Raw genomic sequence first — 22,727 nt, forward strand, 5'->3', positions numbered from 1 at the left:
ATTGGGTCACGGGGACCAGGATTGGGTCCCGGGAATCAGGACTCCGTAACGGGGTTAAGGACTGGGTCACAGGAATCAGGACAGGGTCACGCGAATCAGGACAGGGTCACGCGAATCAGGACAGGGTCACAGGGATCAGGACAGGGTAACAGGGATCAGGACTTGGTCACAGGGCTCGGGACTGGGTCACAGGAATCAGGACTGGGTCACAGGAATCAGGACAGGGTCACGGGGATCAGGATTGTGTCACGGGGATCAGGACTGGGTCACAGGGATCACGCCAGGGTCACAGGGATCAGGACTGGGTCACAGGGTTCGGGACTGGGTCACAGGGATCAGGACAGGGTCACGGGGATCAGGATTGTGTCACGGGGATCAGGACTGGGTCACAGAGATCAGGACTGGGTCACAGGGATCAGGACTGGGTCACAGGAATCAAGACTAGGTCACAGGGATCATGACTGGGTCACAGGGGTCAGGACTGGGTCACAGGAATCAGGACTGGGTCACAGGGATCAGGACTGGATCACAGGAATCAGGACTAGGTCACAGGGATCATGACTGGATCACAGGGATCAAGACTGGATCACGGAAATCAGGGCAGGGTCACGGGAATCAGGGCAGGGTCACGGGTATCAAGACTGGGTCACGGGTATCAAGACTGGGTCACGGGGATCAGGACTGGGTCACAGGGATCAGGACTGGGTCACGGGGATCAGGACTGGGTCACAGGGATCAGGACTGGGTCACAGGGATCAGGACTGGGTCACAGGGTTCGGGATTGGGTCACGGGAATAAGGACTGGCTCACGGGGATCAGGACTGGGTCTTGGGAATCAAGACTGGATCACAGGGATCAGGACTGAGTCATAGGAATCAGGACTGGGACACAGGGATCAGGACTGTGTCACGGGGATCAGGACTGGGTCACAGGAATCAAGACTAGGTCACAGGGATCAGGACAGGGTCACAGGGATTAGGATTAGGTCACAGGAATCAGTGCTGAGTCACGGGGATCATGACTGGGTCACAGGGATCAGGACTCGGTCACGCGGATCAGGACTGTGTCTTGGGATAAGGACTGGGTCACAGGAATCAAGACTAGGTCACAGGGATCATGACTGGGTCACAGGGGTCAGGACTGGGTCACAGGAATCAGGACTGGGTCACAGGGATCAGGACTGGATCACAGGAATCAGGACTAGGTCACAGGGATCATGACTGGGTCACAGGGGTCAGGACTGGGTCACAGGAATCAGGACTGGGTCACAGGGCTCAGGACTGGGTCACAGGGCTCAGGACTGGGTCACGGGATTCAGGATTAGGTCACGGGGATCAGGACCAGGTTACGGGGATCAGGATTGGGTCACAGGGATCAGGACTGGGTCACAGGAATCAGGACTGGGTCACAGGGATCAGGACTGGGTCACAGGGTTCGGGACTGGGTCACAGGAATCAGGATTGGGTCACGGAGATCAGGATTGGGTCACAGGAATCAGGATTGGGTCACGGAGATCAGGATTGGTTCACGGGGATCAGGATTGGGTCACGGGAATCAGGACTCTGTCACGGGAATCAGGACTGGGTCACAGGAATCAGGACTGGGTCACAGGAATCAAGAATAGGTCACAGGGATCAGGCCAGGGTCACAGCGATCAGGACTGGGTCAGAGGGATCAGGACTGGCTCACGGGAATCAGGGCACGGTCACGGGAATCAGGACTAGGTCACAGGGATCACGCCAGGGTCACAGGGATCAAGACTGGGTCACAGGTATCAGGACTTGGTCACGGATATCAGGACTGTGCCACAGGGATCAGGAATGGGTCACAGGGTTCGGGACTGGGCCACAGGATTCAGGACTGGATCACGGGGATCAGGACAGGGTCACGGGGATCAGGACAGCGTCACGGGGATCAGGACTGGGTCACAGGGATCAGGACTGGGTCACAGGAATCAGGACTGGATCACGGGGATCAGTACAGGGTCACGGGGATCAGGACAGGGTCACGGGGATCAGGACTGGGTCACAGGGATAAGGCCTGGGTCACGGGGATCAGGACTGGGTCACAGGAATCAAGACTAGGTAACAAGGAATAAGGACTGGGTCACAGGGATTAGGAGTAGGTCACAGGGATCAGTACTGAGTCACGGGGATCAGGACTGGGTCACAGGGATCAAGACTAGGTCACAGGGATCAGGACTGGGTCACAGGGATTAGGAGTAGGTCACAGGGATCAGTACTGAGTCACGGGGATCAGGACTGGGTCACGCGATCAGGACTGGGTCACAGGGATCAGGACTGGGTCACAGGTATCAGGACTACGTCTTGGGATCAGGACTGGGTCACAGGGATCAGGACTGGGTCACGGGAATAAGGACTAGGTCACGGGGATCCGGACCAGGTCACGGGGATCAGAACAAGGTCACGGGGATCAGGACCAGGTCACGGGGATCAGAACAAGGTCACGGGGATCAGGACCAGGTCACGGGGATCAGGACTGGGTCATGGGATCAGGACAGGGTCACGGGGATCAGGACCAGGTCACAGGTATCAGGACTGGGTCACAGGGATCAGGACTGGGTCACATGGATCAGGAACAGGTCACGGGGATCAGGTCCTGGTAACGGGGATCCGGACTGGGTCATGGGATCAGGACAGTGTCACGGGGATCAGGACTGGATCACAGGGAACAGGACCAGGTCACAGGGAATCAGGTCTGGGTCACGGGAATAAGGACTGGGTCACAGGGATCATGACAGTGTCACGGGGATCAGGACAGGGTCGTGGGGATCAGGACTGGGTTACAGGAATCTGGACTGGGTCACGGGGATCAGGACTAGGTCACAGGGATCAGGACTGTGTCACAGGTATCAGGATTGGGTCACAGGGATCAGGACAGGGTCACGGGGATCAGGATTGGGTCACAGGGATCATGACAGTGTCATGGGGATCAGGACTGGGTTACGGGAATCTGGACTAGATCACAGGGATCAGGACTGTGTCAAGGGAATCAGGATTGGGTCACAGGGATCAGGACTGCGTAACGGGGTTAAGGACTGAATCACAGGGATCAGGACAGGGTCACAGGGAACAGGACTGGGTTACGGAAATCTGGACTGGATCACAGGGATCAGGACTAGGTCACAGGGATCCAGACAGGGTCACGGGGATCAGGATTGGCTCTCAGGGATCAGGACGGGGTCACAGGGATCAGGACTGGGTCACAGGGCTCGGGACTGGGTCACAGGAATCAGGACAGGATCACGGCGATCAGGACTAGGTCACAGGGATCAGGATTTCTTCATGGGGATCAGGACTGTGTCACAGAGTTCAGGACAGGGTCACGGGGAGCAGGATTGGGTCACGGGGATCAGGACTGGGTCACAGGGATAAGGACTGGGTCACAGGGATCAGGACTAGGTCACAGGGATCAGGACTAGGTCACAGGGATCATGACTGGGTCACAGGGATCAGGACCGGGTCACAGGAATCAGGACTGGGTCACAGGGATCAGTACTGGGTCACAGGAATCAGGACTAGGTCACAGGGATCATGACTGGATCACAGGGATCAAGACTGGGTCACAGGGATCAGGACTGGGTCACAGGGTTCGGAATTGGGTCACGGGAATAAGGACTGGGTCACGGGGATCACGACAGGGTCGCGGAGATCAGGACTGGGTCATGGGAATCAAGATTGGATCACAGGGATCAGGACTATGTCACAGGAATCAGGATTGGGTCACAGGGATCAGGACTGAGTCACCAGGATCAGGACCAGGTCACGGGGATCAGGACCAGGTCACGGGGATCAGGACGAGGTCACGGGGATCAGCACTGGGTCATGGGATCAGTACAGGGTCACGGGGATCAGGACTGGATCACAGGCATCAGGACCAGGTCACAGGGAATCAGGTCTGTGTCACGGGAATAAGGACTGGGTCACAGGGATCACGACAGTGTCACGGGGATCAGGACAGGGTCGTGGGGATCAGGACTGGGTTACGGGAATCTGGACTGGATCACAGGGATCAGGACTAGGTCACAGGGATCAGGACTGTGTCACAGGGATCAGGACTGGGTCACAGGGATCAGGACTGGGTCACGGGCATCAGGATTGGGTCCCGGGAATCAGGACTCCGTAACGGGGTTAAGGACTGGGTCACAGGGATCAGGACAGGGTCACACGAATCAGGACAGGGTCACAGGGATCAGGACAGGGTCACAGGGATCAGGACTTGGTCACAGGGCTCGGGAGAGGGTCACAGGGATCATGACTGGGTCACAGGGATCAGGACTGGGTCACAGGAATCAGGACTGGGTCACAGGGATCAGGATGGGGTCACAGGAATCAGGACTAGGTCACAGGGATCATGACTGGATCACAGGGATCAAGACTGGGTCACGGGAATCAGGGCAGGGTCACGGGAATCAGGGCAGGGACACGGGTATCAAGACTGGGTCACAGGGATCAGGACTGGATCACAGGGAACAGGACCAGGTCACAGGGAATCAGGTCTGGGTCACGGGAATAAGGACTGGGTCACAGGGATCATGACAGTGTCATGGGGATCAGGACTGGGTTACGGGAATCTGGACTGGATCACAGGGATCAGGACTAGGTCACAGGGATCAGGACTGTGTCAAGGGAATCAGGATTGGGTCACAGGGATCAGAACTGGTTTATGGGGATCAGGATTGGGTCCCGGGGATCAGGACTGCGTAACGGGGTTAAGGACTGAATCACAGGGATCAGGACAGGGTCACAGGGATCAGGACTTGGTCACAGGGCTCGGGACTGGGTCACAGGAATCAGGACTGGGTCACAGGGATCCAGACAGGGTCACGGGGATCAGGATTGGCTCTCAGGGATCAGGACGGGGTCACAGGGATCAGGACTGGGTCACAGGGCTCGGGACTGGGTCACAGGAATCAGGACAGGATCACGGCGATCAGGACTAGGTCACAGGGATCAGGATTTCTTCATGGGGATCAGGACTGTGTCACAGAGTTCAGGACAGGGTCACGGGAGCAGGATTGGGTCACGGGGATCAGGACTGGGTCACAGGGATAAGGACTGGGTCACAGGCATCAGGACTGGGTCACAGGGATCAGGACTAGGTCACAGGGATCAGGACTGGGTCACAGGGATCAGGACTGGGTCACAGGAATCAGGACTGGGTCACAGGGATCAGGACTGGGTCACAGGAATCAGGACTAGGTCACAGGGATCATGACTGGATCATAGGGATCAAGACTGGGTCACAGGGATCAGGACTGGGTCACAGGGTTCGGAATTGGGTCACGGGAATAAGGACTGGGTCACGGGGATCGCGACAGGGTCGCGGAGATCAGGACTGGGTCATGGGAATCAAGATTGGATCACAGGGATCAGGACTATGTCACAGGAATCAGGATTGGGTCACAGGGATCAGGACTGAGTCACCAGGATCAGGACCAGGTCACGGGGATCAGGACCAGGTCACGGGGATCAGGACGAGGTCACGGGGATCAGCACTGGGTCATGGGATCAGTACAGGGTCACGGGGATCAGGACTGGATCACAGGCATCAGGACCAGGTCACAGGGAATCAGGTCTGTGTCACGGGAATAAGGACTGGGTCACAGGGATCACGACAGTGTCACGGGGATCAGGACAGGGTCGTGGGGATCAGGACTGGGTTACGGGAATCTGGACTGGATCACAGGGATCAGGACGAGGTCACAGGGATCAGGACTGGGTCACAGGAATCAGGACTGGGTCACAGGGATCAGGACTGGGTCACAGGAATCAGGACTAGGTCACAGGGATCATGACTGGATCATAGGGATCAAGACTGGGTCACAGGGATCAGGACTGGGTCACAGGGTTCGGAATTGGGTCACGGGAATAAGGACTGGGTCACGGGGATCGCGACAGGGTCGCGGAGATCAGGACTGGGTCATGGGAATCAAGATTGGATCACAGGGATCAGGACTATGTCACAGGAATCAGGATTGGGTCACAGGGATCAGGACTGAGTCACCAGGATCAGGACCAGGTCACGGGGATCAGGACCAGGTCACGGGGATCAGGACGAGGTCACGGGGATCAGCACTGGGTCATGGGATCAGTACAGGGTCACGGGGATCAGGACTGGATCACAGGCATCAGGACCAGGTCACAGGGAATCAGGTCTGTGTCACGGGAATAAGGACTGGGTCACAGGGATCACGACAGTGTCACGGGGATCAGGACAGGGTCGTGGGGATCAGGACTGGGTTACGGGAATCTGGACTGGATCACAGGGATCAGGACTAGGTCACAGGGATCAGGACTGTGTCACAGGGATCAGGACTGGGTCACAGGAATCAGGACTGTGTCAAGGGAATCAGGATTGGGTCACAGGGATCAGGACTGTGTCAAGGGAATCAGGATTGGGTCACAGAGATCAGGACTGGGTCACGGGGATCAGGATTGGGTCACGGGCATCAGGATTGGGTCCCGGGAATCAGGACTCCGTAACGGGGTTAAGGACTGGGTCACAGGGATCAGGACAGGGTCACACGAATCAGGACAGGGTCACAGGGATCAGGACAGGGTCACAGGGATCAGGACTTGGTCACAGGGCTCGGGAGAGGGTCACAGGGATCATGACTGGGTCACAGGGATCAGGACTGGGTCACAGGAATCAGGACTGGGTCACAGGGATCAGGATGGGGTCACAGGAATCAGGACTAGGTCACAGGGATCATGACTGGATCACAGGGATCAAGACTGGGTCACGGGAATCAGGGCAGGGTCATGGGAATCAGGGCAGGGACACGGGTATCAAGACTGGGTCACAGGGATCAGGACTGGGTCACAGGGATCAGGACTGTGTCACAGGGATCAGGACGGGGTCACAGGGATAAGGACTGGGTCACGGGGATCAGGATTGGATCACGGGGATCAGGACAGGGTCACGGGGATCAGGGCTGCGGCACAGGGATCAGGACTGGCTTACAGGGATCAGGACCGGGTCACGGGAATCAGGATTGGGATCGGGAATCAGGACTGGGTCATGGGGATCAGGACTGGGCCAAGGGAATCAGGACTGGGTCACGGTAATCTGGACTGGATCACAGGGAATCAGGGCAGGGTCACAGGGATTAGGACTGGGTCACGGGGATCAGGACTGGGTCACAGGGATCAAGAAGGGGTCACGGGAATTAGGTCTGGGTCACAGGGATCAGGACAGGGTCACAGGATCACGACTGGGTCACGGGGATCAGGATTGGATCACGGGGATCAGGGCAGGGTCACAGGGATCACGACTGGGTCACAGGAATCAGGACTGGGTCACGGGAATCAGGATTGGGATCGGGAATCAGGACTGGGTCATGGGGATCAGGACTGGGTCACGGTAATCTGGACTGGATCACAGGGAATCAGGGAAGGGTCACAGGGATTAGGACTGGGTCACGGGGATCAGGACTGGGTCACAGGGATCAAGAAGGGGTCACGGGAATTAGGTCTGGGTCACAGGGATCAGGACAGGGTCACAGGAATCAGGACTGGGTCACGGTAATCTGGACTGGATCACAGGGAATCAGGGCAGGGTCACAGGGATTGGGACTGGGTCACGGGGATCAGGACTGGGTCACAGGGATCAAGAAGGGGTCACGGGAATTAGGTCTGGGTCACAGGGATCAGGACAGGGTCACAGGAATCAGGATTGGGTCACATGGATCAGGACAGGGTCACAGGGATCAGGACTGTGTCACTGGGATCAGGACTGGGTCACGGGGATCAGGACTGGTTCACGGTAATCTGGACTGGATCACAGGGAATCAGGGCAGGGTCACAGGGATCACGACTCGGTCACAGGTATCAGGACTGGGTCTCAGGGATCAGGACTGGGTCACGGGGATCAGGACTGGGTCACAGGGATCAGGACTGTGTCACTGGGATCAGGACTGGTTCACGGAAATCAGGACTGGGTCACGGGGATCAGGACTGGGTCACAGGGATCAGGACTGTGTCAAGGGAATCAGGACAGGGTCACGGGAACAGGACTGGGTCACAGGGATCGGGACTGGGTCACAGGGATCAGGACGGGGTCACAGGGATAAGGATTGGATCACGGGGATCAGGATTGGGTCACGGGGATCAGGACAGGGTCACGGGGATCAGGACTGGGTCACAGGGATCAGGACTCGATCACAGGGATCAGGACCGGGTCACGGGGATCAGGATTGTGTCCCGGGAATCAGGACTGGGTCACAGGCATCAGGACTGGGTCATGGGAATCAGGATTGGTCACGGTAATCTGGACTGGATCACAGGGAATCAGGGCAGGGTCACAGGGATCACGACTCGGTCACAGGTATCAGGACTGGGTCTCAGGGATCAGGACTGGGTCACGGGGATCAGGACTGGGTCACAGGGATCAGGACTAGGTCACAAGTATCAGGATTGGTTCACGGGGATCAGGACTGGGTCACAGGGATCAGGAATGGCTCACGCGAATCAGGGCATGGTCACGGGAATCAGGTCTAGGTCACAGGGATCACGCCAGGGTCACGGGGATCAGGATTGGGTCACGGGGATCAGGACTGGGTCACGGGGATTAGGATTGGGTCACAGGGATCAGGACTGGGTCAAGGGAATCAGGATTGGGTCACAGGGATCAGGACTGGGTCACGGGGATCAGGATTGGGTCACGGGGATCAGGATTGGGTCACGGGGATCAGGATTGGGTCACGGGAATCAGGACAGGGTCACAGGGATCAGGACAGGGTCACAGGGATCAGGACTTGGTCACAGGGCTTGGTACTGGGTCACAGGAATCAGGACTGGGTCACAGGGATCAGGACAGGGTCACGGGGATCAGGATTGGGTCTCAGGGATCAGGACGGGGTCATGGGTTCAGGACTGGGTCACAGGCATCAGGACTGGGTCATGGGAATCAGGATTGGTCACGGTAATCTGGACTGGATCACAGGGAATCAGGGCAGGGTCACAGGGATCACGACTCGGTCACAGGTATCAGGACTGGGTCTCAGGGATCAGGACTGGGTCACGGGGATCAGGACAGGGTCACAGGGATCAGGACTGGGTCACGGGGATCAGGACTAGGTCACAGGTATCAGGATTGGTTCACGGGGATCAGGACTGGGTCACAGGGATCAGGACTGTGTCACTGGGATCAGGACTGGTTCATGGAAATCAGGACTGGGTCACGGGGATCAGGACTGGGTCACAGGGATCAGGACTGTGTCAAGGAAATCAGGACAGGGTCACGGGAACAGGACTGGGTCACAGGGATCGGGACTGGGTCACAGGGATCAGGACGGGGTCACAGGGATAAGGATTGGATCACGGGGATCAGGATTGGGTCACGGGGATCAGGACAGGGTCACGGGGATCAGGACTGGGTCACAGGCATCAGGACTGGGTTACGGGAATCAGGATTGGGTCACAGGGATAAGGACTGGGTCATGGGAATCAGGATTGGTCACGGTAATCTGGACTGGATCACAGGGAATCAGGGCAGGGTCACAGGGATCACGACTCGGTCACAGGTATCAGGACTGGGTCTCAGGGATCAAGACTGGGTCACGGGTATCAAGACTGGGTCACTGGTATCAAGACTGGGTCACGGGGATTTGGACTGGGTCACAGGGATCAGGACTGGGTCACAGGAAAAGGATTGGGTCACGGGGATCAGGATTGGGTCCCGGGAATCAGGACAGGGTCACAGGGATCAGGACAGGGTCACAGGGATCAGGACTTGGTCACAGGGCTTGGGACTGGGTCATGGGGATCAGGATTGGGTCTCAGGGATCAGGACGGGGTCACGGGTTCAGGACTGGGTCACAGGGATCAGGACGGGGTCACAGGGATCAGGACTGGGTCACAGGGATCAGAACGGGGTCACAGGGTTCGGGACTGGGTCACAGGAATCAAGACTAGGTCACAGGGATCATGACTGGGACACAGGGATCAGGACTGGGTCACAGGAATCAGGACTGGGTCACAGGGATCAGGATGGGGTCACAGGAATCAGGACTAGGTCACAGGGATCATGACTGGATCACAGGGATCAAGACTGGGTCATGGGAATCAGGGCAGGGTCACGGGAATCAGGGCAGGGTCACGGGTATCAAGACTGGGTCACAGGGATCAGGACTGGGTCACAGGGATCAGGACTGTGTCACAGGGATCAGGACGGGGTCACCCGGATAAGGACTGGGTCACGGGGATCAGGATTGGATCACGGGGATCAGGACAGTGTCACGGGGATCAGGACAGGGTCGTGGGGATCAGGACTGGGTTACGGGAATCTGGACTGGATCACAGGGATCAGGACTAGGTCACAGGGATCAGGAATGTGTCACAGGGATCAGGACTGGGTCACAGGAATCAGGACTGTGTCAAGGGAATCAGGATTGGGTCACAGGGATCAGGACTGGGTCACGGGGATCAGGATTGGGTCACGGGCATCAGGATTGGGTCCCGGGAATCAGGACTCCGTAACGGGGTTAAAGACTGGGTCACAGGGATCAGGACAGGGTCACACGAATCAGGACAGGGTCACAGGGATCAGGACAGGGTCACAGGGATCAGGACTTGGTCACAGGGCTCGGGAGAGGGTCACAGGGATCATGACTGGGTCACAGGGATCAGGACTGGGTCACAAGAATCAGGACTGGGTCACAGGGATCAGGATGGGGTCACAGGAATCAGGACTAGGTCACAGGGATCATGACTGGATCACAGGGATCAAGACTGGGTCACGGGAATCAGGGCAGGGTCACGGGAATCAGGGCAGGGACACGGGGATCAAGACTGGGTCACAGGGATCAGGACTGGATCACAGGGAACAGGACCAGGTCACAGGGAATCAGGTCTGGGTCACGGGAATAAGGACTGGGTCACAGGGATCATGACAGTGTCATGGGGATCAGGACTGGGTTACAGGAATCTGGACTGGATCACAGGGATCAGGACTAGGTCACAGGGATCAGGACTGTGTCAAGGGAATCAGGATTGGGTCACAGGGATCAGAACTGGTTTATGGGGATCAGGATTGGGTCCCGGGGATCAGGACTGCGTAACGGGGTTAAGGACTGAATCACAGGGATCAGGACAGGGTCACAGGGATCAGGACTTGGTCACAGGGCTCGGGACTGGGTCACAGGAATCAGGACTGGGTCACAGGGATCAGGATGGGGTCACAGGAATCAGGACTAGGTCACAGGGATCATGACTGGATCACAGGGATCAAGACTGGGTCATGGGAATCAGGGCAGGGTAACGGGAATCAGGGCAGGGTCACGGGTATCAAGACTGGGTCACAGGGATCAGGACTGGGTCACAGGGAACAGGACTGTGTCACAGGGATCAGGACTGTGTCACTGGGATCAGGACTGGGTCACGGGGATCAGGACTGGGTCACAGGGATCAGGACTGTGTCACTGGGATCAGGACTGGTTCACGGAAATCAGGACTGGGTCAAGGGAATCAGGACAGGGTCACGGGAACAGGACTGGGTCACAGGGATCGGGACTGGGTCACAGGGATCAGGACGGGGTCACAGGGATAAGGATTGGATCACGGGGATCAGGATTGGGTCACGGGGATCAGGACAGGGTCACGGGGATCAGGACTGGGTCACAGGGATCAGGACTCGATCACAGGGATCAGGATCGGGTCACGGGGATCAGGATTGTGTCCCGGGAATCAGGACTGGGTCACAGGCATCAGGACTGGGTTACGGGAATCAGGATTGGGTCACAGGGATCAGGACTAGGTCACAGGTATCAGGATTGGTTCACGGGGATAACGACTGGGTCACAGGGATCAGGACTGTGTCACTGGGATCAGGACTGGTTCACGGAAATCACGACTGGGTCAAGGGAATCAGGACAGGGTCACGGGATCAGGACTGGGTCTCAGGGATCAGGACTGGGTCACGGGGATCAGGACTGGGTCACGGGGATTAGGACTGGGTCACAGGGATCAGGACTGGGTCACAGGAATCAGGACTGTGTCAAGGGAATCAGGATTGGGTCACAGGGATCAGGACTGGGTCACGGGGATCAGGATTGGGTCACAGGGATCAGGATTGGGTCACGGGGATCAGGATTGGGTCACAGGGATCAGGACTGGGTCACAGGGATCACACCAGGGTCACAGGGATCAGGACGGGGTCACGGGTTCAGGACTGGGTCACAGGGATCAGGACGGGGTCACAGGGATCAGGACTGGGTCACAGGGATCAGGGCATGGTCACGGGAATCAAGTCTAGGTCACAGGGTTCACACCAGGGTCACAGGGATCAAGACTGGGTCACGGGAATCAGGGCAGGGTCACGGGAATCAGGGCAGGGTCACGGGTATCAAGACTGGGTCACAGGGATCAGGACTGGGTCACAGGGATCAGGACTGGCTCACGGGAATCAGGGCATGGTCACGGGAATCAAGTCTAGGTCACAGGGTTCACACCAGGGTCACAGGGATCAAGACTGGGTCACGGGTATCAAGACTGGGTTACGGGGATTAGGACTGGGTCACAGGGATCAGGACTGGGTCACAGGAATCAGGACTGTGTCAAGGGAATCAGGACTGGGTCACGGGGATCAGGATTGGGTCACGGGGATCAGGATTGGGTCCCGGGAATCAGGACAGGGTCACAGGGATCAGGACAGGGTCACAGGGATCAGGACTTGGTCACAGGGCTTGGGACTGGGTCACAGGAATCAGGACTGGGTCACAGGGATCAGGACAGGGTCACGGTGATCAGGATTGGGTCTCAGGGTTCGGGACTGGGTCACAGGAATCAAGACTAGGTCACAGGGATCATGACTGGGACACAGGGATCAGGACTGGGTCACAGGAATCAGGACTGGGTCACAGGGATCAGGATGGGGTCACAGGAATCAGGACTAGGTCACAGGGATCATGACTGGATCACAGGGATCAAGACTGGGTCACGGGAATCAGGGCAGGGTCACGGGAATCAGGGCAGGGTCACGGGTATCAAGACTGGGTCACAGGGATCAGGACTGGGTCACAGGGATCAGGACTGTGTCACAGGGATCAGGACGGGGTCACCCAGATAAGGACAGGGTCACGGGGATCAGGATTGGATCACGGGGATCAGGACAGGGTCACGGGGATCAGGGCTGGGTCACAGGGATCAGGACTGGCTTACAGGGATCAGGACCGGGTCACGGGAATCAGGATTGGGATCGGGAATCAGGACTGGGTCATGGGGATCAGGACTGGGCCAAGGGAATCAGGACTGGGTCACGGTAATCAGGACTGGGTCACGGTAATCTGGACTGGATCACAGGGAATCAGGGCAGGGTCACAGGGATTAGGACTGGGTCACGGGGATCAGGACTGGGTCACAGGGATCAAGAAGGAGTCACGGGAATTAGGTCTGGGTCACAGGGATCAGGACAGGGTCACAGGGATCAGGACTGTGTCACTGGGATCAGGACTGGTTCAGGGAAATCAGGACTGGGTCAAGGGAATCAGGACAGGGTCACGGGAACAGGACTGGGTCACAGGGATCGGGACTGTGTCACAGGGATCAGGACGGGGTCACAGGGATAAGGATTGGATCACGGGGATCAGGATTGGGTCACGGGGATCAGGACAGGGTCACGGGGATCAGGACTGGGTCACAGGGATCAGGACTCGATCACAGGGATCAGGATCGGGTCACGGGGATCAGGATTGGGTCCCGGGAATCAGGACTGGGTCACAGGCATCAGGACTGGGTTACGGGAATCAGGATTGGGTCACAGGGATCAGGACTAGGTCACAGGTATCAGGATTGGTTCACGGGGATAACGACTGGGTCACAGGGATCAGGACTGGCTCACGGGAATCAGGGCATGGTCACGGGAATCAGGTCTAGGTCACAGGGATCACGCCAGGGTCACCGGGATCAAGACTGGGTCACAGGAATCTGGGCAGGGTCACGGTAATCAGGGCAGGGTCACAGGGATCAGGACTGGCTCACGGGAATCAGGGCATGGTCACGGGAATCAGGTCTAGGTCACAGGGATCACACCAGGTTCACAGGGATCAGGACTGGGTCACGGGGATCAGGACTGGGTCTCAGGGATCAGGACTGGGTCACGGGGATCAGGACTGGGTCACGGGGATTAGGACTGGGTCACAGGGATCAGGACTGGGTCACAGGAATCAGGACTGTGTCAAGGGAATCAGGATTGGGTCACAGGGATCAGGACTGGGTCACGGGGATCAGGATTGGGTCACAGGGATCAGGATTGGGTCACGGGGATCAGGATTGGGTCACAGGGATCAGGACTGGGTCACAGGGATCACACCAGGGTCACAGGGATCAGGACTGGGTCACGGGGATCAGGACAGGGTCACAGGGATCAGGATTGGGTCTCAGGGATCAGGACGGGGTCACGGGTTCAGGACTGGGTCACAGGGATCAGGACGGGGTCACAGGGATCAGGACTGGGTCACAGGGATCAGGACGGGGTCACAGGGTTCGGGACTGGGTCACAGGAATCAGGACTAGGTCACAGGGATCATGACTGGATCACAGGGATCAAGACTGGGTCACGGGAATCAGGGCAGGGTCACGGGAATCAGGGCAGGGTCACGGGTATCAAGACTGGGTCACAGGGATCAGGACTGGGTCACAGGGATCAGGACTGGCTCACGGGAATCAGGGCATGGTCACGGGAATCAAGTCTAGGTCACAGGGTTCACACCAGGGTCACAGGGATCAAGACTGGGTCACGGGTATCAAGACTGGGTTACGGGGATTAGGACTGGGTCACAGGGATCAGGACTGGGTCACAGGAATCAGGACTGTGTCAAGGGAATCAGGACTGGGTCACGGGGATCAGGATTGGGTCACGGGGATCAGGATTGGGTCCCGGGAATCAGGACAGGGTCACAGGGATCAGGACAGGGTCACAGGGATCAGGACTTGGTCACAGGGCTTGGGACTGGGTCACAGGAATCAGGACTGGGTCACAGGGATCAGGACAGGGTCACGGGGATCAGGATTGGGTCTCAGGGTTCGGGACTGGGTCACAGGAATCAAGACTAGGTCACAGGGATCATGACTGGGACACAGGGATCAGGACTGGGTCACAGGAATCAGGACTGGGTCACAGGGATCAGGATGGGGTCACAGGAATCAGGACTAGGTCACAGGGATCATGACTGGATCACAGGGATCAAGACTGGGTCACGGGAATCAGGGCAGGGTCACGGTAATCTGGACTGGATCACAGGGAATCAGGGCAGGGTCACAGGGATTAGGACTGGGTCACGGGGATCAGGACTGGGTCACAGGGATCAAGAAGGGGTCACGGGAATTAGGTCTGGGTCACAGGGATCAGGACAGGGTCACAGGAATCAGGATTGGGTCACATGGATCAGGACAGGGTCACAGGGATCAGGACTGTGTCACTGGGATCAGGACTGTGTCACGGGGATCAGGACTGGGTCACAGGGATCAGGACTGTGTCACTGGGATCAGGACTGGGTCACGGGGATCAGGACTGGGTCACAGGGATCAGGACTGTGTCAAGGGAATCAGGACAGGGTCACGGGAACAGGACTGGGTCACAGGGATCGGGACTGGGTCACAGGGATCAGGACCGGGTCACAGGGATAAGGATTGGATCACGGGGATCAGGATTGGGTCACGGGGATCAGGACAGGGTCACGGGGATCAGGACTGGGTCACAGGGATCAGGACTGTGTCAAGGGAATCAGGACAGGGTCATGGGAACAGGACTGGGTCACAGGGATCGGGACTGGGTAACAGGGATCAGGACGGGGTCACAGGGATAAGGATTGGATCACGGGGATCAGGATTGGGTCACGGGGATCAGGACAGGGTCACGGGGATCAGGACTGGGTCACAGGGATCAGGACTCGATCACAGGGATCAGGACCGGGTCACGGGGATCAGGATTGTGTCCCGGGAATCAGGACTGGGTCACAGGCATCAGGACTGGGTTACGGGAATCAGGATTGGGTCACAGGGATAAGGACTGGGTCATGGGAATCAGGATTGGTCACGGTAATCTGGACTGGATCACAGGGAATCAGGGCAGGGTCACAGGGATCACGACTCGGTCACAGGTATCAGGACTGGGTCTCAGGGATCAGGACTGGGTCACGGGGATCAGGACTGGGTCACAGGGATCAGGACTAGGTCACGGGGATCAGGACTAGGTCACAGGTATCAGGATTGGTTCACGGGGATCAGGACTGGGTCACAGGGATCAGGACTGGCTCACGGGGATCAGGACTGGGTCACAGGGACCAGGACTGGCTCACGGGAATCAGGGCATGGTCACGGGAATCAGGTCTAGGTCACAGGGATCACGCCAGGGTCACCGGGATCAAGACTGGGTCACAGGAATCTGGGCAGGGTCACGGTAATCAGGGCAGGGTCACAGGGATCAGGACTGGCTCACGGGAATCAGGGCATGGTCACGGGAATCAGGTGTAGGTCACAGGGATCACACCAGGGTCACAGGGATCAAGACTGGGTCATGGGTATCAAGACTGGGTCACTGGTATCAAGACTGGGTCACAGGGATCAGGACTGGGTCACGGGGATCAGGATTGGGTCCCGGGAATCAGGACAGGGTCACAGGGATCAGGACTGGGTCACAGGAATCAGGACTGTGTCACAGGGATCAGGACAGGGTCACGGGGATCAGGATTGGGTCATGGGGATCATGATTGGGTCCCGGGAATCAGGACAGGGTCACAGGGATCAGGACAGGGTCACAGGGATCAGGACTGGGTCACAGGAATCAGGACTGTGTCACAGGGATCAGGACAGGGTCACGGGGATCAGGATTGGGTTTCAGGGATCAGGACGGGGTCACGGGTTCAGGACTGGGTCACAGGGATCAGGACGGGGTCACAGGGATCAGGACTGGGTCACAGGGATCAGGACAGGGTCACAGGGTTCGGGACTGGGTCACAGGAATCAAGACTAGGTCACAGGGATCATGACTGGGACACAGGGATCAGGACTGGGTCACAGGAATCAGGACTGGGTCACAGGGATCAGGATGGGGTCACAGGAATCAGGACTAGGTCACAGGGATCATGACTGGATCACAGGGATCAAGACTGGGTCACGGGAATCAGGGCAGGGTCACGGGAATCAGGGCAGGGTCACGGGTATCAAGACTGGGTCACAGGGATCAGGACTGGGTCACAGGGATCAGGACTGTGTCACAGGGATCAGGAAGGGGTCACCCGGATAAGGACTGGGTCACGGGGATCAGGATTGGATCACGGGGATCAGGACAGGGTCACGGGGATCAGGACTGGGCCAAGGGAATCAGGACTGGGTCACGGTAATCAGGACTGGGTCACGGTAATCTGGACTGGATCACAGGGAATCAGGGCAGGGTCACAGGGATTAGGACTGGGTCACGGGGATCAGGACTGGGTCACAGGGATCAAGAAGGGGTCACGGGAATTAGGTCTGGGTCACAGGGATCAGGACAGGGTCACAGGAATCAGGATTGGGTCACATGGATCAGGACAGGGTCACAGGGATCAGGACTGTGTCACTGGGATCAGGGCTGGGTCACAGGGATCAGGACTGTGTCACTGGGATCAGGACTGGTTCACGGAAATCAGGACTGGGTCACGGGGATCAGGACTGGGTCACAGGGATCAGGACTGTGTCAAGGGAATCAGGACAGGGTCACGGGAACAGGACTGGGTCACAGGGATCGGGACTGGGTCACAGGGATCAGGACCGGGTCACAGGGATAAGGATTGGATCACGGGGATCAGGATTGGGTCACGGGGATCAGGACAGGGTCACGGGGATCAGGACTGGGTCACAGGGATCAGGACTGGGTTACGGGAATCAGGATTGGGTCACAGGGATAAGGACTGGGTCATGGGAATCAGGATTGGTCACGGTAATCTGGACTGGATCACAGGGAATCAGGGCAGGGTCACAGGGATCACGACTGTCTTACAGGGATCAGGACCGGGTCATGGGAATCAGGATTGGGATCGGGAATCAGGACTGGGTCATGGGGATCAGGACTGGGCCAAGGGAATCAGGACTGGGTCACGGTAATCAGGACTGGGTCACGGTAATCTGGACTGGATCACAGGGAATCAGGGCAGGGTCACAGGGATTAGGACTGGGTCACGGGGATCAGGACTGGGTCACAGGGATCAAGAAGGGGTCACAGGAATTAGGTCTGGGTCACAGGGATCAGGACAGGGTCACAGGAATCAGGATTGGGTCACATGGATCAGGACAGGGTCACAGGGATCAGGACTGTGTCACTGGGATCAGGACTGGGTCACGGGGATCAGGACTGGGTCACAGGGATCAGGACTGTGTCACTGGGATCAGGACTGGTTCACGGAAATCAGGACTGGGTCACGGGGATCAGGACTGGGTCACAGGGATCAGGACTGTGTCAAGGGAATCAGGACAGGGTCACGGAAATCAGGACTGGGTCACAGGGATCGGGACTGGGTCACAGGGATAAGGACGGGTTCACAGGGATAAGGATTGGATCACGGGGATCAGGATTGGGTCACGGGGATCAGGACAGGGTCATGGGGATCAGGACTGGGTCACAGGGATCAGGACCGGGTCACAGGGATCAGGACTGCGTTACGTGAATCAGGACTGGGTGACGGTAATCAGGACTGGGACACAGGGATAAGGACTGGGTCATGGGAATCAGGATTGGTCACGGTAATCTGGACTGGATCACAGGGAATCAGGGCAGGGTCACAGGTATCACGACTCGGTCACATGTATCAGGACTGGGTCTCAGGGATCAGGACTGGGTCACGGGGATCAGGACTGGGTCACAGGGATCAGGACTGGGTCACGGGGATCAGGACTGGGTCACAGGGATCAGGATTGGTTCACGGGGATCAGGACTAGGTCACAGGGACCAGGACTGGCTCACGGGAATCAGGGCATGGTCACGGGAATCAGGTCTAGGTCACAGGGATCACGCCAGGGTCACAGGGATCAAGACTGGGTCACAGGAATCAGGGCAGGGTCACAGTAATCAGGGCAGGGTCACAGGGATCAGGACTGGCTCACAGGAATCAGGGCACGGTCACGGGAATCAGTTCTAGGTCACAGGGATCACACCAGGGTCACAGGGATTAAGACTGGGTCACGGGAATCAGGACAGGGTCACGGGGATCAGGATTGGGTCTCAGGGATCAGGACGGGGTCACGGGGATCAGGACTGGGTCACAGGGCTCGGGACAGGGTCACAGGAATCAGGACTGGGTCACAGGGATCAGGACTGGTTCACAGGGATCAGGACAGGGTCACAGGGATCAGGACTTGGTCACAGGCCTCGGGATGGGTCACAGAGATCAGGACTGGGTCACAGGGATCAGGACAGGGTCACGGGGATCAGGATTGGGTCTCAGGGATCAGGACGGGGTCACGGGGATCAGGACTGGGCCACGGGAATCAGGGCAGGGTCACGGGTATCAAGACTGGGTCACAGGGACCAGGACTGGGTCACAGGAATCAGAACTGGGTCACAGGGATCAGGACTGGGTCACAGGAATCAGGACTAGGTCACAGGGATCATGACTGGATCACAGGGATCAAGACTGGATCATGGAAATCAGGGCAGGGTCACGGGAATCAGGGCAGGGTCACGGGTATCAAGACTGGGTCACTGGCATCAAGATTGGGTCTCAGGGATCAGGACGGGGTCACGGGGATCAGGACTGGGTCACAGGGCTCGGGACAGGGTCACAGGAATCAGGACTGGGTCACAGGGATCAGGACTGGGTCACAGGGTTCGGGATTGGGTCACGGGAATAAGGACTGGGTCACGGGGATCAGGACAGGGTCGCGGGGATCAGGACTGGGTCATGGGAATCAAGACTGGATCACAGGGATCAGGACTGGGTCATGGGAATCAGGACTGGCTCACGGGAATCAGGACTGGCTCACAGGGATCAGGACTAGTTCACAGGAAGCAGGATTGGGTCACAGGGATCAAGAAAGGGTCACGGGAATCAGGACTGGGTCACAGGGATCAGGACAGGGTCACAGGGATCAGGATTGGGTCACAAGGATCAAGAAAGGGTCACGGGAATCAGGGCTGGGTCACAGGGATTAGGACAGGGTCACAGGAATCAGGACTGTGTCACTGGGATCAGGACTGGGTCACAGGGATCAGGACTGGCTCACGGGAATCAGGACATGGTCACAGGGATCAGGACTGGGTCACAGGGATCAGGAGAGGGTCACGGTGATCAGGATTGGGTCTCAGGGATCAGGACGGGGTCACGGGGATCAGGACTGGGTCACAGGGCTCGGGACTGTGTCACAGGAATCATGACAGGGTCACGGGGATCAGGATTGGGTCACGGGGATCAGGACTGGGTCACAGGGATCAGGACTGGGTCACAGGGATTATGACTGGGTCACAGGAATCAGGACAGGGTCACAGGGATCAGGACTGTGTCACTGGGATCAGGACTGGGTCACAGGAATCAGGATTGGGTCACAGGGATCAGGTCTAGGTCACAGGGATCAGGACTGGGTCACGGGGATGAGGATAGGGTCACAGGAATAAGGACAGGGTCGCAGGGATCAGGACTGGCTCACGGGAATCAGGGCACGGTCACGGGAATCAGGTCTACGTCACAGGGATCACGCCAGGGTCACAGGGATCAGGATTGGGTCACGGGAATCAGGACTGGGTCACAGGGATCAAGACTGGGTCACGGGAATCAGGACAGGGTCACAGGGATCAGGACTGGATCATGGAAATAAGGACTAGGTCACAGGGATCAGGACTGGGTCACGGGGATCAGGACTAGGTCACAGGGATCAGGATTGGTTCACGGGGATCAGGACTGGGTCACAGGGATCAGGACTGGCTCACGGGAATCAGGGCATGGTCTCGGGAATCAGGACTGGATCATGGAAATAAGGACTAGGTCACAGGGATCAGGACTGGGTCACGGGGATCGGAATTGGGCCACAGGGATCAGGACAGGGTCACAGGGGTCAGGACTTTCGTCACAGGGCTCGGGACTGGGTCACAGGAATCAGGACTGGGTCACAGGGATCAGGACAGGGTCACGGGGATCAGGATTGGGTCTCAGGGATCAGGACGGGGTCACAGGGCTCGGGACAGGGTCACAGGAATCAGGACAGGGTCACAGGGATCAGGACTGGGTCACAGGGATCAGGACAGGGTCACAGGGATCAGGACGTGGTCACAGGGCTCGGGACTGGGTCACAGGAATCAGGACTGGGTCACAGGGATCAGGACAGGGTCACGGGGATCAGGATTGGGTCTCAGGGATCAGGACGGGATCACGGGGATCAGGACTGGGTCACGGGAATCAGGGCAGGGTCACGAGTGTCAAGACTGGGTCACAGGGATCAGGACAGGGTCACAGGGATCATGACTGGGTCACAGGGACCAGGACTGGGTCACAGGAATCAGAACTGGGTCACAGGGATCAGGACAGGGTCACAGGAATCAGGACTAGGTCACAGGGATCATGACTGGATCACAGGGATCAAGACTGGATCACGGGAATCAGGGCAGGGTCACGGGAAACAGGATTGGGTCCCGGGAATCAGGACAGGCTCACAGGGATCAGGACAGGGTCACAGGGATCAGGACTTGGTCACAGGGCTTGGGACTGGGTCACAGGAATCAGGACTGGGTCACAGGGATCAGGACAGGGTCACGGGGATCAGGATTGGGTCACGGGGATCAGGACGGGGTCACGGGTTCAGGACTGGGTCACAGGGATCAGGACGGGGTCACAGGGATCAGGACTGGGTCACAGGGATCAGGACGGGGTCACAGGGTTCGGGACTGGGTCACAGGAATCAAGACTAGGTCACAGGGATCATGACTGGGTCACAGGGATCAGGACTGGGTCAAGGGAATCAGGACTGGGTCACAGGGATCAGGACTGGGTCACAGGGATCAGGACTGGGTCACGGGGATCAGGACTAGGTCACAGGTATCAGGACTGGATCACAGGGATCAGGACTCTTTCACAGGGATCAGGACTGGCTCACGGGAATCAGGGCTCGGTCACGGGAATCAGGACTAGGTCACAGGGATCACGCCAGGGTCACAGGGATCAGGATTGGGTCACGGGAATCAGGACTGGGTCACAGGGATCAGGACTGGATCACAGGGATCAAGACTGGGTCACGGGAATCAGGGCAGGGTCACGGGAATCAGGGCAGGGTCACAGGGATCAGGACTGGATCATGGAAATAAGGACTAGGTCACAGGCATCAGGACAAGGTCACAGGGATCAGGAATGGGTCACAGGGATCAGGAGTGGGTCACGGGGATCAGGACTGGGTCACGGAAATAAGGACGGGATCAGGACTTGGTCACGGGTATCAGGACTGTGTCACAGGGATCAGGACTGGGTGACGGGGATCAGGACTGGGTCACAGGGATCAGGACTGGGTCACAGGGTTCGGGACTGGGTCACAGGGTTCGGGACTGGGTCACAGGAATCAGGACTGGATCACGGGGATCAGGACAGGGTCACGGGGTTCAGGACAGGGTCACGGGGATCAGGATTGGGTCACGGGGATCAGGACTGGGTCACAGTGATCAGGATTGGGTCACGGGGATCAGGACTGGGTCACGGGGATCAGGACTAGGTCACAGGGATCAGGACTGGATCACGGAAATAAGGACGGGATCAC

Source organism: Chiloscyllium punctatum, chromosome 20 (assembly GCF_047496795.1).
Source record: "Chiloscyllium punctatum isolate Juve2018m chromosome 20, sChiPun1.3, whole genome shotgun sequence".
Lineage (NCBI taxonomy): Eukaryota > Metazoa > Chordata > Chondrichthyes > Orectolobiformes > Hemiscylliidae > Chiloscyllium > Chiloscyllium punctatum.